Raw genomic sequence first — 22,604 nt, forward strand, 5'->3', positions numbered from 1 at the left:
TTCTATCAAATTTTTGGTTACTTGTTTTATTAATTACTTAGACATGATGAATTTTCCTGTTATGGTTGTGGAGGATTCTTGCTATGGTTGTGGAGTATTCTATTTCTCCCTGGATTTTGTCAATTTTTGCTTTATATGTTTTGAAGTTTTACTACTTGCAATATACAAATGTAACCCTGTTATATCTTTCCAGTGAATTGAAGCATTTATTATTATAAAATCACCTATTTACTTCTAGTAATGCTTTTTATCTTAAAGCCTACTTCATCAGACATTTTTTAGCTACACCAAGTTTCTTATGGGGGTGATAGATACTCCTTTATTGTTTTATAGGAGATCATTATATGCTACCTAAGTATTAATTCTTTTTCTAACATTTGGTAGGTTTTTAACCCCAACTTTTACATTGCCTTTTAATTAGTATTATGATATCTTTATAAAATATTTACTTTGTATGATTACTATCTACTTTCCTTTTGATGTCTTATATTGGTTGTATGCACATAAAGCATTTCTCAATCTGGAAGTAACATAGGTATTATCATATAGGCTTTTCCAATGTTTTAAAAGTTATACATAAAACCTCTTATGTTCACCTGGAATACGTTTTATTTTGTAATGAGCAATCGTTTTTTTACTCATAGTTAACACATTATGTGTTATATCGTTCTTTGACATTGATTTATCATTTTAATGTTTCATTTTGAAATAATTTTATATTTACAAAATCACTTGCAAAACTGTACACATATTTTCTCCCATTTTGTCTCTTTACTTTGTTGATAGTTTTCTTTGCTGTGCAGAAGCTTTTTAACTTAATGTGATCTCATTTGTCCATTTTGCTTTGTTGCCTGTGCTTGTAGGGTATTGCTCAAGAAATTTTTGTCCAGATCAATGTCCTGAAGATTTTCCTTAATGTTTTCTTGTAGTAGTTTTATAGTTTCAGGTCTTACATTTAAATCTTTAATCCATTTTGATTTCATGTTTTTCATATGGCAACACAGAGCTCCTGTAAACCCATTCCCTACCTCTCTCAAATATTAAAATCTCATATAACTAGTATAATTAATAATACCAGGATATTATTGATACCTGGCTCTCATTATTGAAAATATATTTACTTATTTGCTCAATCCTATTATATGCAAGTTCCAGAATTGCTAACTCATACCTTCATGAAAAACAAATTTATAAGCCAGCATATAATATTCATTTACAGTTCTTTTTTCTCCCAGCCTTAATATGTAATATCAAAAAACCATTTTCCTTATTTTCTTCCTTGACCCTGTCAATGTCACTATGTTATTAATTTGAAATGATGTTAGGCTCACTTATTTCTGTTTGTATTCTATTTCCCCCCTCCTCTGCATTCTCATTTAGTCTGTCTATCTATCTATGTATCTATCTATGTATCTACCTACCTATTTATTTATTGGTTGCATAAAATTTTACCATGGTTCTAAAGGTCAAAACTATTTTTAAAAATACTCAAAGAAGCTTCATCACTTTTATTATTTCATCACTTTTATTCTCATTACTTTGCTTTTCCCATCCCATTTTCCCCCATCTCCTATACATAACTAATCTCATTAGTTTCTTGTTCTTTCTTGTTTTTGTTTTTGCAAAAAAAAAAAAAAAAAAAACTTGTACATCTTATAGTCCCTTCCTTTTAACATGAAAGGTAGTGCACTATAGATATATACTCTTTCACCTTTGCTTTTTTTCATTTAATATAGACTAGAAATCACTCCATACCAGTTTATAGATCTTTCTCATCACTGAATTTTTAAATTTTTAAATTTGTAAATTTTCTGGGTACAGAGTAAATGTACATATTTATGAGGTATCTGAGATGCTTTGATACAGGCATGCAATGTGTAATAATCACATCATGGAAAATGGGGTATCCATCCCCTCAAGCATTTGTCTTTTGTTACAAGCAATCCAATTATATTCTTTTAGTTATTTTTAAATGTACAATTAAATTATTATTGACTATAGTTACCCTGTGGTGCTATCAAATAGTAGGTCATATTCATTCTTTCTATTTTTCCTCATCATTTCTTAAACCTGCATAATACTTCAGTTTGTGCATATACCATGGCTTATTCAACCACTCTCCTATATATGGACATTTAGTTTCTAATATTTTGCAACTGCAAGCAATGCTGCAATGTATAATTTGTACATATGTATTTTCATATTGTCAGAAGTGCATCTTCAGGGTAAAATCTAGAATTGTAATTACTGAGTCAAAGGTAAATGTATATGTAGTCTTATTAATGTTGCTAAATTGACCTCCAGAAGGGTTGTGCCAATTTGTATCCCTATCATTAATACATTGAGATTGGCTGTTTCTCACAGGCTCACCAATAGACTGCGGTGTCATGCTGTTTAATTTTTACTAATCTTTTAGGTGAAAAATAATATCTTGGTGCTGTTTTATTTTGCATTTCCTTAGTGAGTTTGAATATCTTTTTATACATTTTAGAGCAAGTTTTATATATTTTTGGTAAATTGTCAGTTGATATTCTTTCTCAATGTGACAACTTCATAATTTATGATGATTTTTGCTTGGCTTTTTTTCAATGTTATGTAGTCAAATTTATCAATCCTTTCATTTACTTCCCCTGAATTTTAAGACATACTTGCAATAACTTTCCCTGTGCCAAGGTTAAAGAAGAATTTATTGATTTTTTTTAGTATTTGTAGGGTCTCATTTTCTATATTTAGATCTCTGATCGATTTAAAATTTATTGATATGGTGAGAAGTATGAATCTAATTCTATCTTCTTTTTATTTTATTTATTTTTTAGACAGAGTCCCATTTGTCACCCAGGATGGAGTGCAATAACATGATCTCAGCTCACTGCAACCTCCACCTCCGAGGCTCAACCGATTCTTGTGCCTCACCCTCCCGAGTAGCTGGGATTACAGGCCTGCACTATCACATTCAGATAACTTTTGTATTTTTAGTAGAGACAGGGTTTCACCATGTTGCCCAGGCTGGTCTCAAACTCCTGACCTCAAGTGATCAGCCCACCTCAACCTCCCTATGTGTTGGGATTACAGGCATGAACCACCATGCCCGGCCTCTAGTTCTACCTTATTGCAAATTGTTACTAATATGTTCTAGAGCAATTTATTAAAGTCTATATTTTCCAATTGATGTGAGATGCTACTTTTATCGAATACATTTCTGTATGTAGTTTGATCTACTTCTGGACATTGTATTCTCTCTCATTGGTCTATTTGTCTATTAATATGCCACACTGTTTAAGTCATAAAAATTTCATAAGTTTTAATGTCTGTTAAGGCTAGCTTCACCACTTAATTTTCTTCAATGATTTCCTACCTATTTTGCATGTTTGCTTTTGTGTATGAATTTTATTGAGGTTGAATAACTCCATAAAACAGCTTGTTCCCTATCCAAGAATAAAAAAAAGTTTTCTCATTTATTCTACTCTACTTTTCTATCTTTGATAAATGTTTAAAATTTCCTTTACATATATTTGTTTCTTATTGTTTATTCCAAAGTTTTAGTCTGCTTTGTTGCTGTCTTAACTGAATACTTTCCTATCATCATTCCTATAACTGATTATTGTTTACCTATGTGAAGTATATTGATTTCTGTATGCTAATTTTATATCCTGTTAATAGCGCATTGTTCGTGGTTTGAGTTACTTTCATCATTGATTTTCTTTTTCGTATACTATCATATCGTCTGCAAATAGAAATAGTTTTGGTTTCTCCCTATGAATTCCTCTGCCTTAAAGTGATTCATATTACCTATTTGCATTGCCAAATACAACTAGTGCAATGTTGAATATAAGTGTCAATAGTGAGCATCATTGTTTCTTAACTGAGACATAAAGAATTCACATAGTTAGTTAATAAAAAGTATATCCAGAACTTGGACCCAGTATTCTGGCTCTAAAATCTATGTTATTGATTAGTATACTATTCATTTGTCATAATCTGAATTATTTTAGCTACTATGGCTTCTTCTCACATTTGTATTTCATAATTATTCTACCAAAACAACATTATTTAATTATATTGGCTTTGTAAAAATTATGTCTTTTAGGACAAGTCTCCTTCTCAATAGCACTCTTTTACAAAGATCACTTGGATACTTTTACTCATTTTTTGTAGTTAACACATGCACATGATGAGCAATCTAAACATTACAAAGCTATATGTAGAGGAAAGAGAAAGGATCCTGCTCAACTTCCTCTCCCAGCTCACCAGTAACCACTGTTAGCAGGCTCCTTGTTATTCTACTTATGAGAAAGTTAGATCCTTAAGAGTATAATAATTCTACTTCCAAAGTAACAAAGTAGCGTTTAAATTACAGGCTCCTTCCAGGAATGTGAGTGATATTTGTAGCTTTGAAATTATAATATGCTTTTCTTTCTCATATATATTCTAATAGGCACCATTTTCCAAAATAGACCAGTTTGAAGTTTTGATAATGCAAACAGTGTAGTTTGAATACTATTTGTAGGACACCTCAAAAATCAGCACATATACAGAATACATTTCATAAACTAGAAAACAATTTGACTAAGGGCAAAATATCTACAAACAACGATATTTTTGATATATTTGGCAAACAGAGTCAACAGAATGTGCTGAAGGACAATGTGTGGGGTGTAAAAGAAAGAAAAATAAAGAATCACACCAGGATTTAGATCTGACTAATTGGAATCATGGGGATAGCATTTGCCTAGATGTGGAACACTACAGAAGGTGCTCCTTTTGAGGGGTAGATTGGGTGGGTGTTCACTTCTTCTGCTTAATACCAGAAGGCAGATGTCCAGAATATAATTGAATGAAAGAACCTAAAGTTGCGTTAGTGATCTGAGCTGGAGATGACTCAACAGATGATATTTAAAGTGAGATGACTGAGAGACTTGAATATAGACAGAGAAGATAAGGTGGCAAACAACTGAGCTCTGCAGTATTCCAATGTGAGAATTCAAGGAGAAGAGGGTTGAGCAAAGGGAACTGTGAAGTAGCAGCTAGTGGGGGAAAAAAACCCCCCCCAAAAAAACCAAAAACAAACAACAACAACAAAAAACAAAAAAAACTTGTAGAGTATATCTGGGACGTTACAGAAAAAGAAGGTTTTTCCTGTAAATAGGAAAAAGTTATCAAACATGTTAAATGCTTCTGTTATGTCAAACAAAATAAGATCTGAGGATTAATTACCAACTACACTGAGAGTGGCGCTCCACTTTTAGTTATGCAGTGAGGAACCATACTGAAGTTGTCTGCAGTTGGTATGGTAAATGTCATGCAGGGAGCATGTGGAACATCTTTTCTGATTGATTCTGTTTCATTACGGAAATAAGAAACAAAAGGATTAGTGGTCTTAGTTGGTACCCTTCCTTATTTTTGTTTTTGGCTTCATGTTTTTTCCCCAATCACTAGACAACCAGGGAAAGCATCCCTTAAAACAGACCTTGATAGAAGGATTTGAATACAAGTAGTTTATTTGGGAGATGCAGGAGTCAACAATAGGAGAGTGGCCATGGAAAGGGAAGGAAGCCAGTAGAGATGCTTTAGTAAACCAGTTACCACAGTGAGCAACTGAAGTTTATTTCCACCAGTAAACTCTAAGTGCAAAACACACACCTCAGGATTATGCCATCTGAGTTGTGAAAGAGCTATGCTATTTAACCACTCCTGAGAGTCATAGGAATGCTGGGGTAGGGAATTACCCAACACTTCTGGCCTCCCTTGGGTACTAGAAGAGTTACCGTCTCTCTTTTTATTAAACTCATTTTTTAAAAATTATAACATTTATTTTTGCTCTTATTCTAGTTATTCTTTCATCTTCAGAAACACCTATGTTGTTTAGGTTATTTCATTCTTATCTATCTTCCACATACCATATTTCATTATTCTCTTTGTCACTATCTGCACCAGTTTCTTAAATCTGTCTCACTCTATATGATGTGATCCATTTCAAAGGATATACATTTTGCCATTTTGCTAATTGTAATATTGACTTTATTCCTGCTCTTACATTTTAAGGTTTATTCCAAGCTACAAGGGCCCAACCCAATCGAACAAAAGTTAAAAAGGAGAGTTATTGGTTTACATCAAATGATATGATCAGCTCTTTTAGGACAAGTCTCCTTATTTATGTCTCTCCAACATCCAGTCTCTCTTCTTTTCTTTCTTCTAGTTGCTTGTTTTATGCTCCCTTACTGCAGATAGGCTCATGCCATGCAGCAGGCAATGTTGACCCCGGATGGATTCAGTTGAACATTGACCGAGTATCGCAAAACAAAATTGTAAAAGAGAACTTTTCACATGCACCTGTATATAATATTTCAGAACTAAACTGCAGAATAATCATTGAATTCAAGGAAATGCGTTATATGATTGGCCTGAATGTAGCAGCTACTGTGGAATTGGGGAAGAGCTGTTTCCTAAAGAAAGGGGAGATGAAGGTTGTTACCAGAGGGAGTGATTAAATACGCTGGACAGAAAATTAAAAAGCATTACCACCCTTCATTACATCGTGGAGCTTACTTGCCACTATGCAATTTACCATTGACAGATCAAACAGTCTTTCAAATCATATCATATTTACTAGTAAATTGTAGTATTAAAATATATGTGACATTAAACTGGGATGAGAATTCTACACGTTAAAATTATAATACATTGAGTGTTTATTAAGCTATACATACTCTGATAAATTATACCCACTATGTGTCTCTGCTCCCACACCTATCTTGGCGTGAATGACTGTTGTAGTGAATGGTTATTAGTGATTTTTTAGATAATATTTCTCAGGCATATTGCTTGGGAAGAAATTGATAATCATGGAAAACTGATGCAGAAAGCTCAACGTGAAGATAGGGAACAGTGATCTTATTGTGCTAGAAAACAGCGTTCAGGAAATAAGAAGGAAGATGTCCAGGAATTTTTTTAAATTCTTTTTTTTTACTCCCGTAGGTTACCGGGGAACAGGTGGTGTTTGGTTACATGAGTGAGTTCTTTGCTGGTGATCTGTGAGATTTTGGTGCACCCATCACCCGAGCAGTATACACTGCACCCAATTTGTGGTCTTTTATCCCTCACCCCCTTCCTTCCCTTTCCCTCTGAGTCCCCAAAGTCCATCGTGTCTTTCTTATGCCTTTGCATCCTCATAGCTTAGCTCCCACATAGGAATTTTTTAAATTGTTGTTAGCACACATCCTGAGGAGAAAACCAAACTGTCTTCCCACCTTATTTTAAAGGGATCTTTTTCTTCTTCAAATTTTGGGAAGGCACTAAGATGAGGTCTAGATAGGTTATTTCCCAATCTAACTCCAGAGACTTAAGAAGCATGCCATAGAGTTGGAGTATCTGAAGAAACACCCTTGAAAAAGTCAAGTGTCAAATTATGTGCATCGGCTCAGTACCACAACTGCTCAGGAGAATAATATAAACTGCTAAACATAACTTTTATGAAGGCCTAACAATCTCAGGCTAAATTCACAAATAAAAAGTTAAAATTAATTAAGTGCTAAATTGCAGCCTAGGTATTTGTTTCTTTAAAGTACAATTAAGATACAGCTTGGAAGACAAGGGTGTGGTAAGTATAGTTGCAAATTCAGCTGCTTTAATAAAGAGGTATGTTTTTAACATAAACAATAAAAATCAAATGATGGAAAATCTTCCTCACAATAAGACATGGACTTTGAAAAAAGCATCACAGCTATTTTACTGATTTAATTTATTTATGTATTTATGGTTTAAGTATATATTATATATTCATTTAAATACAGTAAAATTCATTCTTTTGGGGATACAGATATATGAGTTATAACTAATGCATGTGATTGTGTAACTGTTAACAGCTGTTGCACAGGGAAGTTCCATTACCCTGCAATTAAAAAAATTTCCTGGTACTGACCCTTTGAAATTAAAATCTCCCCAGACTCTCAGATGCTGGCAACTGTGTTCTGTCCTTACAGTTTTGCTTTTCCCAGAATATCATACACATGGAATCATACCTTTTGAGTTTGGTTTCTTTTACTGAACATAAGGCACTTGGGATTTATCTATGTTGCTGGGTGTGTTGATAATTTGCTCCTTTCTATTGCTCAGGAATATTCCAGTTGTATGGATATGGCACAGTATGTTTCTTAGCTTCCAAATTGAGGGATGTTTGAGCTGTTTCTAGTTTATGATTATTATGAATAAAGCTGCTATGAACATTAGCATCCAAGATTTTTGGTGAAATATGGTTTCCATTTTTCTCAGGTAAATACTTGGAGGAGGAATTTTTTTTCGTTCATATAATAAGTTTAACCTTTTGAGAAGCTTCCAAATTATTTTCCATAGTGGCAGTACTATTTTGCATTCCTATCATCAAAATATGAGTGTTCTGCTTGTTCCATATCCTTCTCAGCTCTTGGCATTGTCAAATTTTTGGATTTCAGTCGATCCAATAGGTATGCAGCAATATCTTATTCTGATTTTAATTTGCACCTAACTAAATGACTAATGATTTTGAACATCTTTTCATGTGCTTATTTGCCATTAAAATATCTTCTTTTGTGAAGTGTCAGTTCATATTGTCTATTTTTTAATTGGGTTTTTTTTTTCTATAGTTAAGTTTTGAGTGACCTTTAAATATTAGGATAAAAGTGATTTGCAAATATTTTTCTCTGTCTACAGCTTTTCTTTTATTTATTTATTTATTTATTTATTTATTTATTTATTTGAGACAGGGTCTCACTTTGTCTTCCGGGCTGGAGTACAGTAAGTGACATGATCACCACTCACTGCATCCCCAAACTCCCAGGTTCAAACTATCCTCCCATCTCAGCCTCCTGAGTAGCTGGGACTACAAGGAGGAACCACCACACCCAGCTAATCTTTTTTAAAAATTTTGTAGAGACAGGGTCTCACTATGTTGCCCAAGATGGTCTTGAACTCCTCGGCTCAGGCAGTTCTCCCACCTTTACCTCACAAAGTGCTGGGATTACAGGTGTGAGCCACTGTGCCTGGCCCACAGCTTGTCTTTATATTGTCTTTCACAGAGCAAAATTTTAAATTTTGATTAAATACATCAATTTTTTTCTTTAATGGGTCATGTTTTTAATGTCATACTCAATACACGTTTATCTAACCCAGGGTCACAAAGATTTCCTCCTTTTGTTTCTTCTAAAAGTTGTAAGGGAGGTAAAATTTCTCCTTTATCCTCTTAGGATCTCTGGCTGGGCCTAAGAATTAAACTGGCATAAGACATATTAACAGGAGAAATGATTACAAATTTTATTTCATAATGTTTGCATGTCCACAGGGGCTCTCACAAGAAAAATGAAGATCCAAAGAAGTAGTTAGGACCAAAAGATTATACACTAGGTTAGACAAAGGGTAGTAAATTGTGAAAATTTGACCAGCCAAAAGGTTTTGGGCAAAGGCAGTTAATTGTGGAAAGGTGACTGGGAAGATAAAGATGATTCTAATGTTTTTTCTGTACAGTTATCTCTCAGTCTCAACTTTTCATCTCTGGTGATAAGAATGTTCTTCCTAGTACAGCAAGGACACCTTTCACATGAGAGTTTTATCTTCACCTGTTTTCAGGAAGAAAAAGGAAGGTCAGAGTGCCCTTTTGCATCTCCTGTTTCCAAGTGTCCTTAACTCAAAATGATAAATATGCCAAAGCGGCATCTGTTGGAATGGCATGCTATGAATGCCATCAAAGTTTTATAAGTTTATGATTTAGTCTGTGGTCCATTTGAGTGAGTTTTTGTATAAAGGGTGAAGTGTTGATTATGATTCTTTTTTTCCTTTTGTATTTGGATAAAAAGACTATCCTCTCTCCATTGAAATTGCCCTTGCATCTTTGTCAAAAATCAATAGGTCATATACATATGTGTCTATTTCTGAACTTTTTATGTTGTGGCATTGATCTATGTGTCTAATCTTTCACTAAAACCACAGTGTCTCAATTATTTTTAAAAAATATCTGAATATATTTTAATATTCCATTTTCTTTTATCTTTTGGTTCATATGCATTTATCTGTTTTGTGGTTGCACTACAAATTTTAATATATACTCTCACAGTCTTTTTAGAGTAAGCAAAGTGTCTTATAACCATATAGATCTATTTATTCTCTTTTCTTTATGTTATAGGTTTTTTTTTCAACCTTTAATATAGATTAAAGGTACACATGCAGGTTTGTTACATGGGTAAGTTTTGATACTGAGACTTGGGGTCCCCACAATCCCATCACCGAGGCCATAAACATAGTACCCAACAGGTGGTTCTTTAACCCACACCCCTCTCCCTCCCACATCTAGTGATTCCTACTGTCTATTGTTCCCACCTTTACAATCATGTTTATTCAGTGTTTAGCTCCCACTTGTGAGAACATGCAGTATTTGGTTTTCTGTTCTTGCATTAGGTCCCTTAGAATAATGGCCTCCAGCTCCATCCACGTTGCCGCAAAGGGCATGATTTCTTTCTTTTGTAATTATTACGGGTATTACATCTACATACATCAAAATGCCCCCCAGAAAGTGTTCTAATTTTTCCTTCAACAGTCATACATCTTACATCAAAGATCTTAAGAGGAGAGCTATTATCTATTAGACTTACCTGCATCTTTATCATGCCTATTACTCATCCTTTAATAACTTATGTTCCCAGTTTACTTCTGGTATTATTTCCTTTCAGTGAGAAGAAGATCCGTTGGCATTCTTTTAAAGTAGGTCTGCTAGTGATGAATTTTCTGGGCTTCTGTTATCTAAAAATGCCTTTATGTTGCCTTCATTCCTTAAGGTTATTTTCTCTGGTTATACAATTCTACATTGACAGTTCCTTTATTTCAGCACTTTAAAAATATTGCAGCTTCCATGGTTTCTGATAAGAAATTGCAATTATTCCAATTGTTGTGCCCTTATATGTAGAGAACAATATTTTTTCTTTATTTTTGGTGCTGAGCAGTATATGATGTGTCTGAGCATGGCTTTCTCTGAGTATGTCTGGTTGTGGCTCACAGAGCATCATGAATATGTTAATTTATATATTTTACTGAATCTTAGAAGTTTCATCATTAGTTTTTCAAATGCTAGCTTTTCAAATACTTCTTCTCTCTGTGCTAATCTCCTCTTTTTCAGAGACTCCAGGGCAGGAGCATTAAATGTTTTCATGTCATTCTAGAAGTCTCTGAAGTTCCATTTAAGTTTTTCATTTGTTTCAGTCTGCTCTTCAGTTTGGATAATTTCTATATTGATCTAATTTCAAGTTCATTGGTTCTTTGCTTTGCCATTTCCATTCTGTTACTGAGATCATTTAGTATATTTATTAAATTTCAAATATTGTATTTTTAAGTTCAAACTTTCTATTTGTTTTATGCTTTATATTTCTATATTGAGAATTTATCTCCTTACTACATTTGTTTTGAGATTGTTTGCTATTACTTAATGATGCATAATAACAGCTGCTTTCAAGTCTGTTGACAATGTTTAACTCTTTTATCTCAGAGCTGATATCCAGATATTGATTGTATTTTTCTTAAGATTTTATGAGGCTTTTTGTTTCATGGTATGTTGAGTAATTTTTCATGGTATCCTGGACATTTTGAATATTTTGATGTGAGGCTTTGGTTCCTTTTAAAATCCTCTGGAGAATGCTGATTTGTTTTTGGTGCTGTTGCTATCAATGTTGTTCTTGCAGTAGGTAATCAACCTAGTTATGTTAAGACTCCACATTCTTTCTTGCTTTCTGTGTGAGGTGGTTGCAATGCCAGTTCATTTTTCGAAGACTTTTCAAGAATGTTTATGAGTGTCTCTTGCATATGCCACTTGGGGTTTGATCTGGGCAATGTTTATATTGCATCTCAGGTGTCAAATGGTTTATTATATTTTTTATGTGTATTTCATGCATGATGTGGTTTGGCTTTGTGTCCCCACCCAAATCTCACCTTGAATTGTAATCCCCACGTGTCGAGGGAGGGACATGATGGAAAGCGATTGGATTATGGGGGCAGTGTCCTCCATGCTGTTCTCATAATAGTGAGTGAGTTCTCATGAGATCTGAAGTTTTTAATAAGTGGTGGTTTCCCCTGCTCTTTTTCATGCCACCTTGTGAAGAAGGTACTTGCTTCTCTTTTGCCTTCTGCCATGATTGTAAATTTCCTGAGGCCTACTCAGCCATGTAGAACTGTGAGTTAATTAATCTCTTTCCATTGCAAATTTCCCAGTCTCAGGTATTTCTTTATAGCAGTGTGAAAACGGAGTAAAACAATGCATGCATAGCTTGGGGAGTGAGCCCTGAACTTTTGTTGCTTCATACTCAGAATCAGTGATCTTTTCTTTCTTCGCTCAGGGATTTTCCCCACACTCTCCACCCAGAAGGGGTCTATCTTCCTATTCCTCTGGCTAGAAAGATGGAATTTTCTCAAAGTTTTATCTTCCCACAATGATGTGCAGATCCTTGTCACTTGAGGTCAAGTGATAAAAGAGAGATATGAAAATGTGATATTTCCTCCACACTTACATAACAGAAACATCTTTTCCTAATTTCTCTATTCAGAGAGATGAGCTTTCTCTCCTGGTTTTAGGTGATCATGCCATACCTCTGTGCCTCAGATGAAGCTGGTCTTGAGGCAGGGCTGACAGGAAATATTAGAAAGGAAGAAAAAATAAATATTTCTCTTGCACTGAAAGATGAGCTTTTTGTGGAGTATTTGCTGGCCTGCCTGCCGTGCAATTACTGGTTTAGCCTGCCCTAGAGTTAATGCTGGAAGATAAAGGAAGAAAAAAATAAACCTCCTCTACATTAGCCTTTCTCCAGGTTTTGATTTCCTGCTCCAATATACTTATTGTTTACTTTTCAGAGTTCTGAAGTAAGTCAGTGTTTTGTATTTTGTGATGTCTTTAGATATAATTATTGCAATACAATAGGATTACTCATTGCGGCTACAACCGTGTCCTATATTCTTATTTTTAAGTGATTAAGTTTTTGTATAGGTTAACTCCACAAATAACACCAAGAAGTCATGGCAAATGCTAAAACATGACCTTTTTTCTTAAATTAATATTTTTTAATTAAATATAATTCTCTTTATCATCAACAATCCATTAGTTTAAAAAAATCATTATTAGCTAAATTTGAAGGAGGTAAAAATTGTGTGAATTCCTCTGCTCTCTGGTTTTCCTTTTGAATGGGAAACCAGGCCTCATTTCATCTCAACCTGAATACAAAACAAAATAAGAATATTTCATCTTTAAGATAAATCACAGTCAACAAAGTAGACAGAGGAAGAAGAAGAAAGTTCTTATAATTTACTTCCAAACAAAGTTAGCAGTGACTCTTCAGTTGTCATGTTGTCTTCAATTTCACAAAGACAAACACTTTTATAAACAATTATTTATATAGTGTATCCTCAATGATCTGAGGGGACAAGAGAAATGATGCAATTTCTTTTAAGCTGGAGATCTCATAACAAAAAAGACACACCTCAGCAGGCATGGTGAAATTTCAGATAATCAAATAGCAGGTAGGCATATTCTGATTTTCAAAATATAACTGTGCACACTTTTCTTTGCAGGCAGTTTCTGCAAATGGACACATCCTCAAACCTATGTGCTTGCTACTTTTTGATGATCATCAGAGACTAATAAAACTTCCTTTAATAACCCTGAAAATGTAAAGTAATAAGCCTGTGCTTTTTTCATCACAAAATGGTTTATAGAAATTGACAGAAGTTCATTTTAGTAGATAAATTTACTTAACCCAGTAGACCAATAAAACCAACATTATGTCCCATTTCTCTTACCTGCTGTCATGATCACTCAATATTTTGAGTTAAAATTCACATTTTTAAAGAAAATTAGACTTTATTTAAAAGATTAAAATATGTAAGTAAATGAGAGTAGCTAATTAATCCTATTACATTTGGCTTAAATTCAACTCCAAGCTTCTGCCAAAACGTATGTAATTTATAAATTTTAATTTAAAAGAAAGTTTAAACTTCACACACACAAATCCTTAAAACTAAACTCTGTGAATAACTACAGATTGGCCAATATATAAAATATGTCAGACAAAGTAAAAGGCAGCTTTCAATCTCTGTCTTTTGGAAGATATTAAAGTTTTCCCTGAAGAAAAATTATTTAACTTACCTCTACTCCAAAAATTAAAGCAGGATGAATATTATTAAAATTCAGAAGAGTCATTTATGCAAGAATTGGAAATGCCTAATTGTACAGCAATCTAAATTGATTGTTCGGGACACTTTCTCTTTCCCTTGACTTCCAATTGGCTTAATCCTTTTATAATTTTTTTATAATTTAGCTATTTAGATATCATATATCTTTGAACTTGAAGAAGTTAGATAAATGTTTGCTTGTGTGTTTAAGGTGCTCCCAAATGATGCCTATAATTCAGTATTGTTCATTTGTATCTTTGGGAATCAGAATATAAATGCCACACTCAGGAGTGTAAAATATAATTCTCTTGGGTCCTGTTTTCAGAAAACAGCAAAAATTACTAATATTTCAGAAGACATCAGATAGCTAAGCATGAAATCAATGACTATAGTAAAACTGCCTCATAGCCTCTACTTAAACAACACATAGCAGTGAAAGACTTTCCCAAACACAGGCTAAATATTCTTCCTTCTAAAATTTCTAAACTTCTCTGAAAAAAGACACAACATTTTAAAGTAGAAGGAGAATTTAGTGGTCATTCATTGTAAAGACTACAAATTCATTTCTTATATATCTACAAGTACATATCAGATGTGAACTCGAACTTAAGTATAACAACAGAAAGATTGGGGTAATTTCCAGAGCAGAGTTTGGTGTGGGTCTTGGACAGTGTTTATATGGAAGTTTAGTTCCCAAGGCCTTTATTATACTTCTTCAGGTGTGTTCCATGCATGTGCCATTTAAGGGCAAACTGCACATGTCAGGGGACTTTGGCGAATCTGAGATTGCAGACTTACGTGAATATTTCTAATTCATTTCTTAATGCCACTCAGACCCAAAATGTTTTTATAAAATCCATCTGATATGGCATTCAAACTGTGATATTATAGTTTGCCACCTCTGATCTAGTCAAGCATATATTTTTCCAGAAGAGAAAATTAGAGTCCACAGGAAAGTTACTTAGTCTAAGACCTGCCTGTCTAATTAGCTAACAAAGTAAAGATTGGACCCTAGGTCACATAAAGCCCCAGTCAGTGCTTTTTTCACCACTCTCAAAGACTTTCCTTTCTCTTTTACTGTATTTTCAGTAGTAGTAATTTCCCAAATATAAACAAAGTATTTTTAAAGTGGAAACACATTTAACCTCTGACTAAATGAAAATATATTTATAGTTGTATTTATCTTTCTCAAAATTATAATGAAGATCATATAAATAGGAAAGGAAGGCATAATACATTGAGATAATTAGCAAAACAGAACTGAGATTCCCAGACTAACTCATGTGAAAGGAAAGACTAATTCGTCTGAGAATCAAGCACCTTCTGATTAATTTCAGCACTCAAATTTCTTTCTCCACAATGTATTGCACAGACACCGTATTAGTCCGTTTTTCATGCTGCTGATAAAGACATACCGAAGACTGGGTAATTTACCTAGAAAAAGAGGTTTAACGGACTCATAGTTCCATGTGGTTGGGGAGGCCTCACAATCATGGTGGAAGGCGAAAGGCACATCTTACATGGTGGCAGACAAGAGAGAATGAGAGCCAAGTGTAAAGGGCTTCACCTTATAGAAAGGCCATCAGATTTGTGAGACTTATTTACTACCATGAGAACAGTATGGGGGAAACCTCCAGTATGATTCAATTATCTCCCATCTGGTTCCTCCCACAGTATCTGGGAATTATGGAAGCTACAATTTGAGATGAGATTTGGGTGGGGACAGAGCCAAACCATATCAGACACTATAAGTAATAGCACTGGATGAGCTATTTCCTACAAATCAGTGTTGGGAAATGTGGTTTATAGCTTGGGCTGCTTCTAGATAAGATTGCACATGTGAACAGTGCTGTACATGACCTTTCTCATTGACTGTAATGAGGTCACCTTGTAGGCTTTCCAACTGTTGACACATGGAATCACTTTCCATTAATTAAAACATAGCTACAAAATATAGCCCTTGAAATGAAATCCATTATAAAGATAACTGCCCAGTACAAATTATTTGAACATTACAAAACATACTTCTTAGTCTCCTGCCTTTTGTCTCAACTTGAAAATACTATGGCCCCAAAACACTTTCAAACTGAGTGTTGTGGAGGCTTTTTCTATTATTCCTTTTCTCTTCTCTGCTTTCCTGTTCTCTCGCCTTAGCTCTTTTACCCTAATTCACTGATTTCATCATTCATCCTTTCATTTAACAAACATTTTGACATTGCTTCTATGCACTACGGATAAAAATACTTGCAAAATATGCTAATATAACTTAGACACTAGTCAGAGAGCAAGACGTATAAGTGAATAAAATTAGTACGGCAATAAGTATTATAAGAAAAATGTGCACAAGGTATTAGGGGATGCTGAAGAGGGAGTGGCTATCTCTAATTGGTTTCATCAGGAAAGGCTTCACAGAGGAAGCCATGTTTAAGCTCAGTCCAGGTGAATGAAGAGAGCTTTCCAGACTGACAAAATGGGAAATGTATTACAAAGTAGAAATACTACGATTAAAGAATATTATTGAGGGCATGGGCTTAGCCTTATCCATCTTTTTATACACAGAACCTACTTCAGTGTCTGAAATATTACAGGCAATCAATAAATGGTATTTGTAAAAAAATGTTGTGCATTGGGAGCTAAAAATGCCTTGGATTATTAGAGCATAAGATTAATGTGAAGGAGTGTTGAGAATGATGCTATAAAGGTAAGTTGGGAATAGATCACAAAAGATCATCAATACCAAGCTAAGGAGTTTGACCTTTATATAATGATCGGATAAAAGGCATGAGCAAGTTATAATATAATATTGGCTGATTTAAGCAGAGCAACAGTAGGAGGAAAAAACAAATTAGTAGTCTCTAGAAGTAGTCCTAGTAAGAGACAATATGCCTTGATGAAAAGAAGTAGAATTTGAGAGTAGCAGTGTGAAGAACAAAATGGATGGGAACAAAACTTAGTGACAGTAGGACCAGTTACAAATCTATGACAATTAATAGTCCATGGAGAAGATAGGTCCTTAAGCTAACACTGTGACAGTGGAGACTAAAAAGAAGATGTGGATTTTAAAATTATTTTAAAAGGTGTAAATTCTAGGCCATGTTACCCAAAGGATGATTGTGTTTGAAAGAAAAAAAGAAGGTAAGAATGAAGGTCACTCACAGACAAACAAAAAGACAGCAGTTACCTCTGCAGACTTAAATGTCCCTGTCTGACAGCTTTAAAGAGAGCAGTGGTTCTCCCAGCACGCAGCTGGAGATCTGACAACGGGCAGACTGCCTCCTCAAGTGGGTCCCTGACCCCTGACCCCCGAGCAGCCTAACTGGGAGGCACCCCCCAGCAGGAGCAGACTGACACCTCACACGGCCGGGTACTCCAACAGACCTGCAGCTGAGGGTCCTGTCTGTTAGAAGGAAAACTAACAAACAGAAAGGACATCCACACCAAAAACCCATCTGTACATCACCATCATCAAAGACCAAAAGTAGATAAAACCACAAAGATGGGGAAAAAACAGAGCAGAAAAACTGGAAACTCTAAAAAGCAGAGCGCCTCTCCTCCTCCAAAGGAACGCAGTTCCTCACCAGCAACGGAAGAAAGCTGGACGGAGAATGACTTTGACTAGCTGAGAGAAGAAGGCTTCAGACGATCAAATTACTCCGAGCTACGGGAGGACATTCAAACCAAAGGCAAAGAAGTTGAAAACTTTGAAAAAAATTTAGAAGAATGTATAACTAGAATAACCAATACAGAGAAGTGCTTAAAGGAGTTGATGGAGCTGAAAACCAAGGCTCGAGAACTACCTGAAGAAGGCAGAAGCCTTAGGAGCCGATGCGATCAACTGGAAGAAAGGGTATCAGCAATGGAAGATGAAATGAATGAAATGAAGCGAGAAGGGAAGTTTAGAGAAAAAAGAATAAAAAGAAATGAGCAAAGCCTCCAAGAAATATGGGACTATGTGAAAAGACCAAATCTACATCTGATTGGTGTACCTGAAAGTGACGGGGAGAATGGAACCAAGCTGGAAAACACTGCAGGATATTATCCAGGAGAACTTCCCCAATCTAGCAAGGCAGGCCAACATTCAGATTCAGGAAATACAGAGAACGCCACAAAGATACTCCTCGAGAAGAGCAACTCCAAGACACATAATTGTCAGATTCACCAAAGTTGAAATAAAGGAAAAAACGTTAAGGGCAGCCAGAGAGAAAGGTCGGGTTACCCTCAAAGAGAAGCCCATCAGACTAACAGCAGATCTCTTGGCAGAAACTCTACAAGCCAGAAGAGAGTGGGGGCCAATATTCAACATTCTTAAAGGAAAGAATTTTCAATCCAGAATTCATATGCAGCCAAACTAAGCTTCATAAGTGAAGGAGAAATAAAATACTTTGCAGACAAGCAAATGCTGAGAGATTTTGTCACCACCAGGCCTGCCCTAAAAGAGCTCCTGAAAGAAGCGCTAAACATGGAAAGCAACAACCGGTACCAGCCACTGCAAAATCATGCCAAAATGTAAAGACCATCGAGACTAGGAAGAAACTACATCAACTAACGAGCAAAATAACCAGCTAACATCATAATGACAAGATCAAATTCGCACATAACAATATTAACTTTAAATGTAAATGGACTAAATGCTCCAATTAAAAGACACAGACTGGCAAATTGGATAAAGAGTCAAGATCCATCAGTGTGCTGTATTCAGGAAACCCATCTCACGTGCAGAGACATACATAGGCTCAAAATAAAAGGAGGGAGGAAGATCAACCAAGCAAATGGAAAACAAAAAAAGGCAGGGGTTGCAATCCTAGTCTCTGATAAAACACACTTTAAGCCAACAAAGATCAAAAGAGACAAAGAAGGCCATTACATAATGGTAAAGGGATCAATTCAACAAGAAGAGCTAACTATCCTAAATATATATGCACCCAATACAGGAGCACCAAGATTCATAAAACAAGTCCTGAGTGACCTACAAAGAGACTTAGACTCCCACACATTAATAATGGGAGACTTTAACACCCCACTGTCAACATTAGACAGATCAATGAGACAGAAAGTCAACAAGGATACCCAGGAATTGAACTCAGCTCTGCACCAAGTGGACCTAATAGACATCTACAGAACTCTCCACCCCAAATCAACAGAATATACATTTTTTTCAGCACCACACCACACCTATTCCAAAATTGACCACATACTTGGAAGTAAAGCTCTCCTCAGCAAATGTAAAAGAACAGAAATTATAACAAACTGTCTTTCAGACGACAGTGCAATCAAACTGGAACTCAGGATTAAGAATCTCACTCAAAACCACTCAACTACATGGAAACTGAACAACCTGCTCCTGAATGACTACTGGGTACATAACGAAATGAAGGCAGAAATAAAGATGTTCTTTGAAACCAATGAGAACAAAGACACAACATACCAGAATCTCTGGGACACATTCAAAGCAGTGTGTAGAGGGAAATTTATAGCACTAAATGCCCACAAGAGAAAGCAGGAAAGATCCAAAATTGACACCCTAACATCACAATTAAAAGAACTAGACAAGCAAGAGCAAACACATTCAAAAGCTAGCAGAAGGCAAGAAATAACTAAAATCAGAGCAGAACTGAAGGAAATAGAGACACAAAAAACCCTTCAAAAAATTAATGAATCCAGGAGCTGGTTTTTTGAAAGGATCAACAAAATTGATAGACCGCTAGCAAGACTAATAAAGAAACAGAGAGAGAAGAATCAAATAGACGCAATAAAAAATGATAAAGGGGATATCACCACCGATCCCACAGAAATACAAACTACCATCAGAGAATACTACAAACACATCTATGCAAATAAACTAGAAAATCTAGCAGAAATGGATAAATTCCTCGACACATACACTCTCCCAAGACTAAACCAGGAAGAAGTTGAATCTCTGAATAGACCAATAACAGGATCTGAAATTGTGGCAATAATCAATAGCTTACCAACCAAAAAGAGTCCAGGACCAGATGGATTCACAGCCGAATTCTACCACAGGTACAAGGAGGAGCTGCTACCATTCCTTCTGAAACTATTCCAATCTTGGACCTTTTAGTAGATTTATTGTAAGTGGTGGTATTAGATAATAATTTTGCAAATGAGAAAATGTATTTAAGTTTTGGGGATCCAGATTTCTCACTGTATGAGTATGGAATAGAAAAATAGTATATGGAGATCTTCCCTACTTCTATAGAGAAAAATAGATACCTATACTTTATAAAAAGGCATATACTTAACAAAGGAAGACAGATAAGCAAATATATCTGCTCTCTGTTATCATTCTTTTTATATTAACTTTTTATATTCTTTAAATTAAAAAATGTATAGTTTTATTCCATTGTGATCAGAGAAAGTGCTTGATAGTATTTCAAGGTTTTTGAGTGTTATAAGATTTGTTTTGTGACCTAACATATGGTCTCTCCTTGAGAATGATCTATGTGCTGAGGAGAAGAATGTGTACTCTGCAGCTGTTGGATGAAATGTTCTGTGAATACCTATTACGTCCATTTCCTCCATAGTGCAGATTAATTCCAATGTTGCTTTGCTAATTTTCCATCTTCAAGATCTGTCCAATGCTGAAAGTGGAGTGTTGAAATCTTCTCCAGCTTTTATTATATTGGGGTCTATCTCCCTCATTAGCTCTAATAATATTTGCTTTGTACATCTGGGTGCTCCAGTCTTGGGTACATATATTAATATATTTAAAATAGTTATATTCTTTAGCTGATTTGACCCCTTTATCACTATTCAACGACCTTCTTTGACTCCATAGCTTTGTCTTGAAGTCTGTTTTGTGTGATGTAAGTACAGCTATTCTTGTACTTTTTCGGCTTCCATTGGCATGAAATATCTTTTTCTATCACTTTATTTTCAATCTGTTTGTATCTTTATAGGTGAAGCGTATTTCCTGATTGGATTGTTTGGTCTATTTACTTCCAATTTTATTATTGATAAGTAAGGGTTTACTCCTGCCATTTTTTAATTTGTTTTCTGGTTATTTTGTGGTCCTCTCTTCCTTCTTCCTTTTACTTTTTGTATACCCGTTTTATGTTTTCAAATTTGAGTTTACTGTGAGGTTTGCAAATACGGTCTTACAACCTATTATTTTAAACTGATGACAACTTGACACTGATTGCATACAGTGTCGAACAAACAAAAAGAAAAAAATAATTAAAACGATACACTTTAACTTCATCCCCTTTTTAACTTTGTGTTGTTTGTCTTAAAAAGTTGTTTTTTAGTGTTTCATTGTTTAGCCTTTCTATTCAAGATATGAATAGTTTATGCACCACTTTCACAGTCTTATAATATTCTGTGTTTTTCTGTGTGCTTACTGTTACTAGTGTGTTTTGTGCCTTCAGATGATTTCTTATTGCTCATTAACATCGCTTTCTTTCAGATTGAAGTACTTCCTTTAGCATTTTTTGTAGGACAGGCCTGGTGTTAATGAAACCCCTCATCTTTTGTTATTCTAGAAAAGTTTTTATTTGTCCTCCATGCTTAAAGGATATTTTCACTAGATATACTATTCTAGGGTAAAAGTTTTTTCCTTCGTCACTTTAAATATTTCATGCCACTCTCTCCTGGCTGGTCATATTCTACTGAAAAGTCTGCTGAAGACAGATTGGACCTCCATATTATATTATTTGTTCTTTCTTTTCTCTTGCTGCTTTTCAGAACCTTTCATTATCTTTGACCTTTGGAAGTGTGATTATAAATGCCTTGAGGTAGTCTTCTTTGGCATAAACCTGCTTTGTGTTCTATAACCTTTTCGAACTTGAATATTGATATTTTTCTGTAGGTTTGGGAAGTTCTCTGTTATTATCCCTTCAAATAAACTTTCTGCCACTATCTCTTTCACTATCTCCTCATTAAGGTCAATATCTTTTAGATTTGGCTTTTGAGGCTATTTTCTAGATCTTGTAAGCATGCTTCATTCTTTTATATATTTTATTATACTTTAAGTTCTGGGGTAAATGTCCAGAACATGCAGATTAGTTACATAGGTATAAACGTGCCATGGTGGTTTGCTGCACCCATCAACCTGTAATCTACATTAGGTATTTCTCCTAATGTTATCCCTCCCTTAGCCTCCCCACCCCAAAACAGTCCCCAGTATGTGATGTTCCCCTCCCTGTGTCCTGTGTCCACGTGTTCTCATTGTTCAACTCCCACTTGTGAGTAAGAACATGCGGTGTTTCGTTTTCTGTTACTGTGTTAGTTTGCTGAGAATGATGGTTTCTAGCTTCAGCCATGTCCCTCAAAGGATATGAACTCATCCTTTTTTATGGCTGCATAGTATTCCATGGTGTATATATACCACATTTTCTTTATCCAGTCTATCACTGATGGGCATTTGGGTTGGTTCCAAGTCTTTAGTATTGTGAATAGTGCTTCAATAAACATAC

This window comes from Pan troglodytes, chromosome X (assembly GCF_028858775.2).
Source record: "Pan troglodytes isolate AG18354 chromosome X, NHGRI_mPanTro3-v2.0_pri, whole genome shotgun sequence".
In the NCBI taxonomy this organism is placed as follows: Eukaryota; Metazoa; Chordata; class Mammalia; order Primates; family Hominidae; genus Pan; species Pan troglodytes.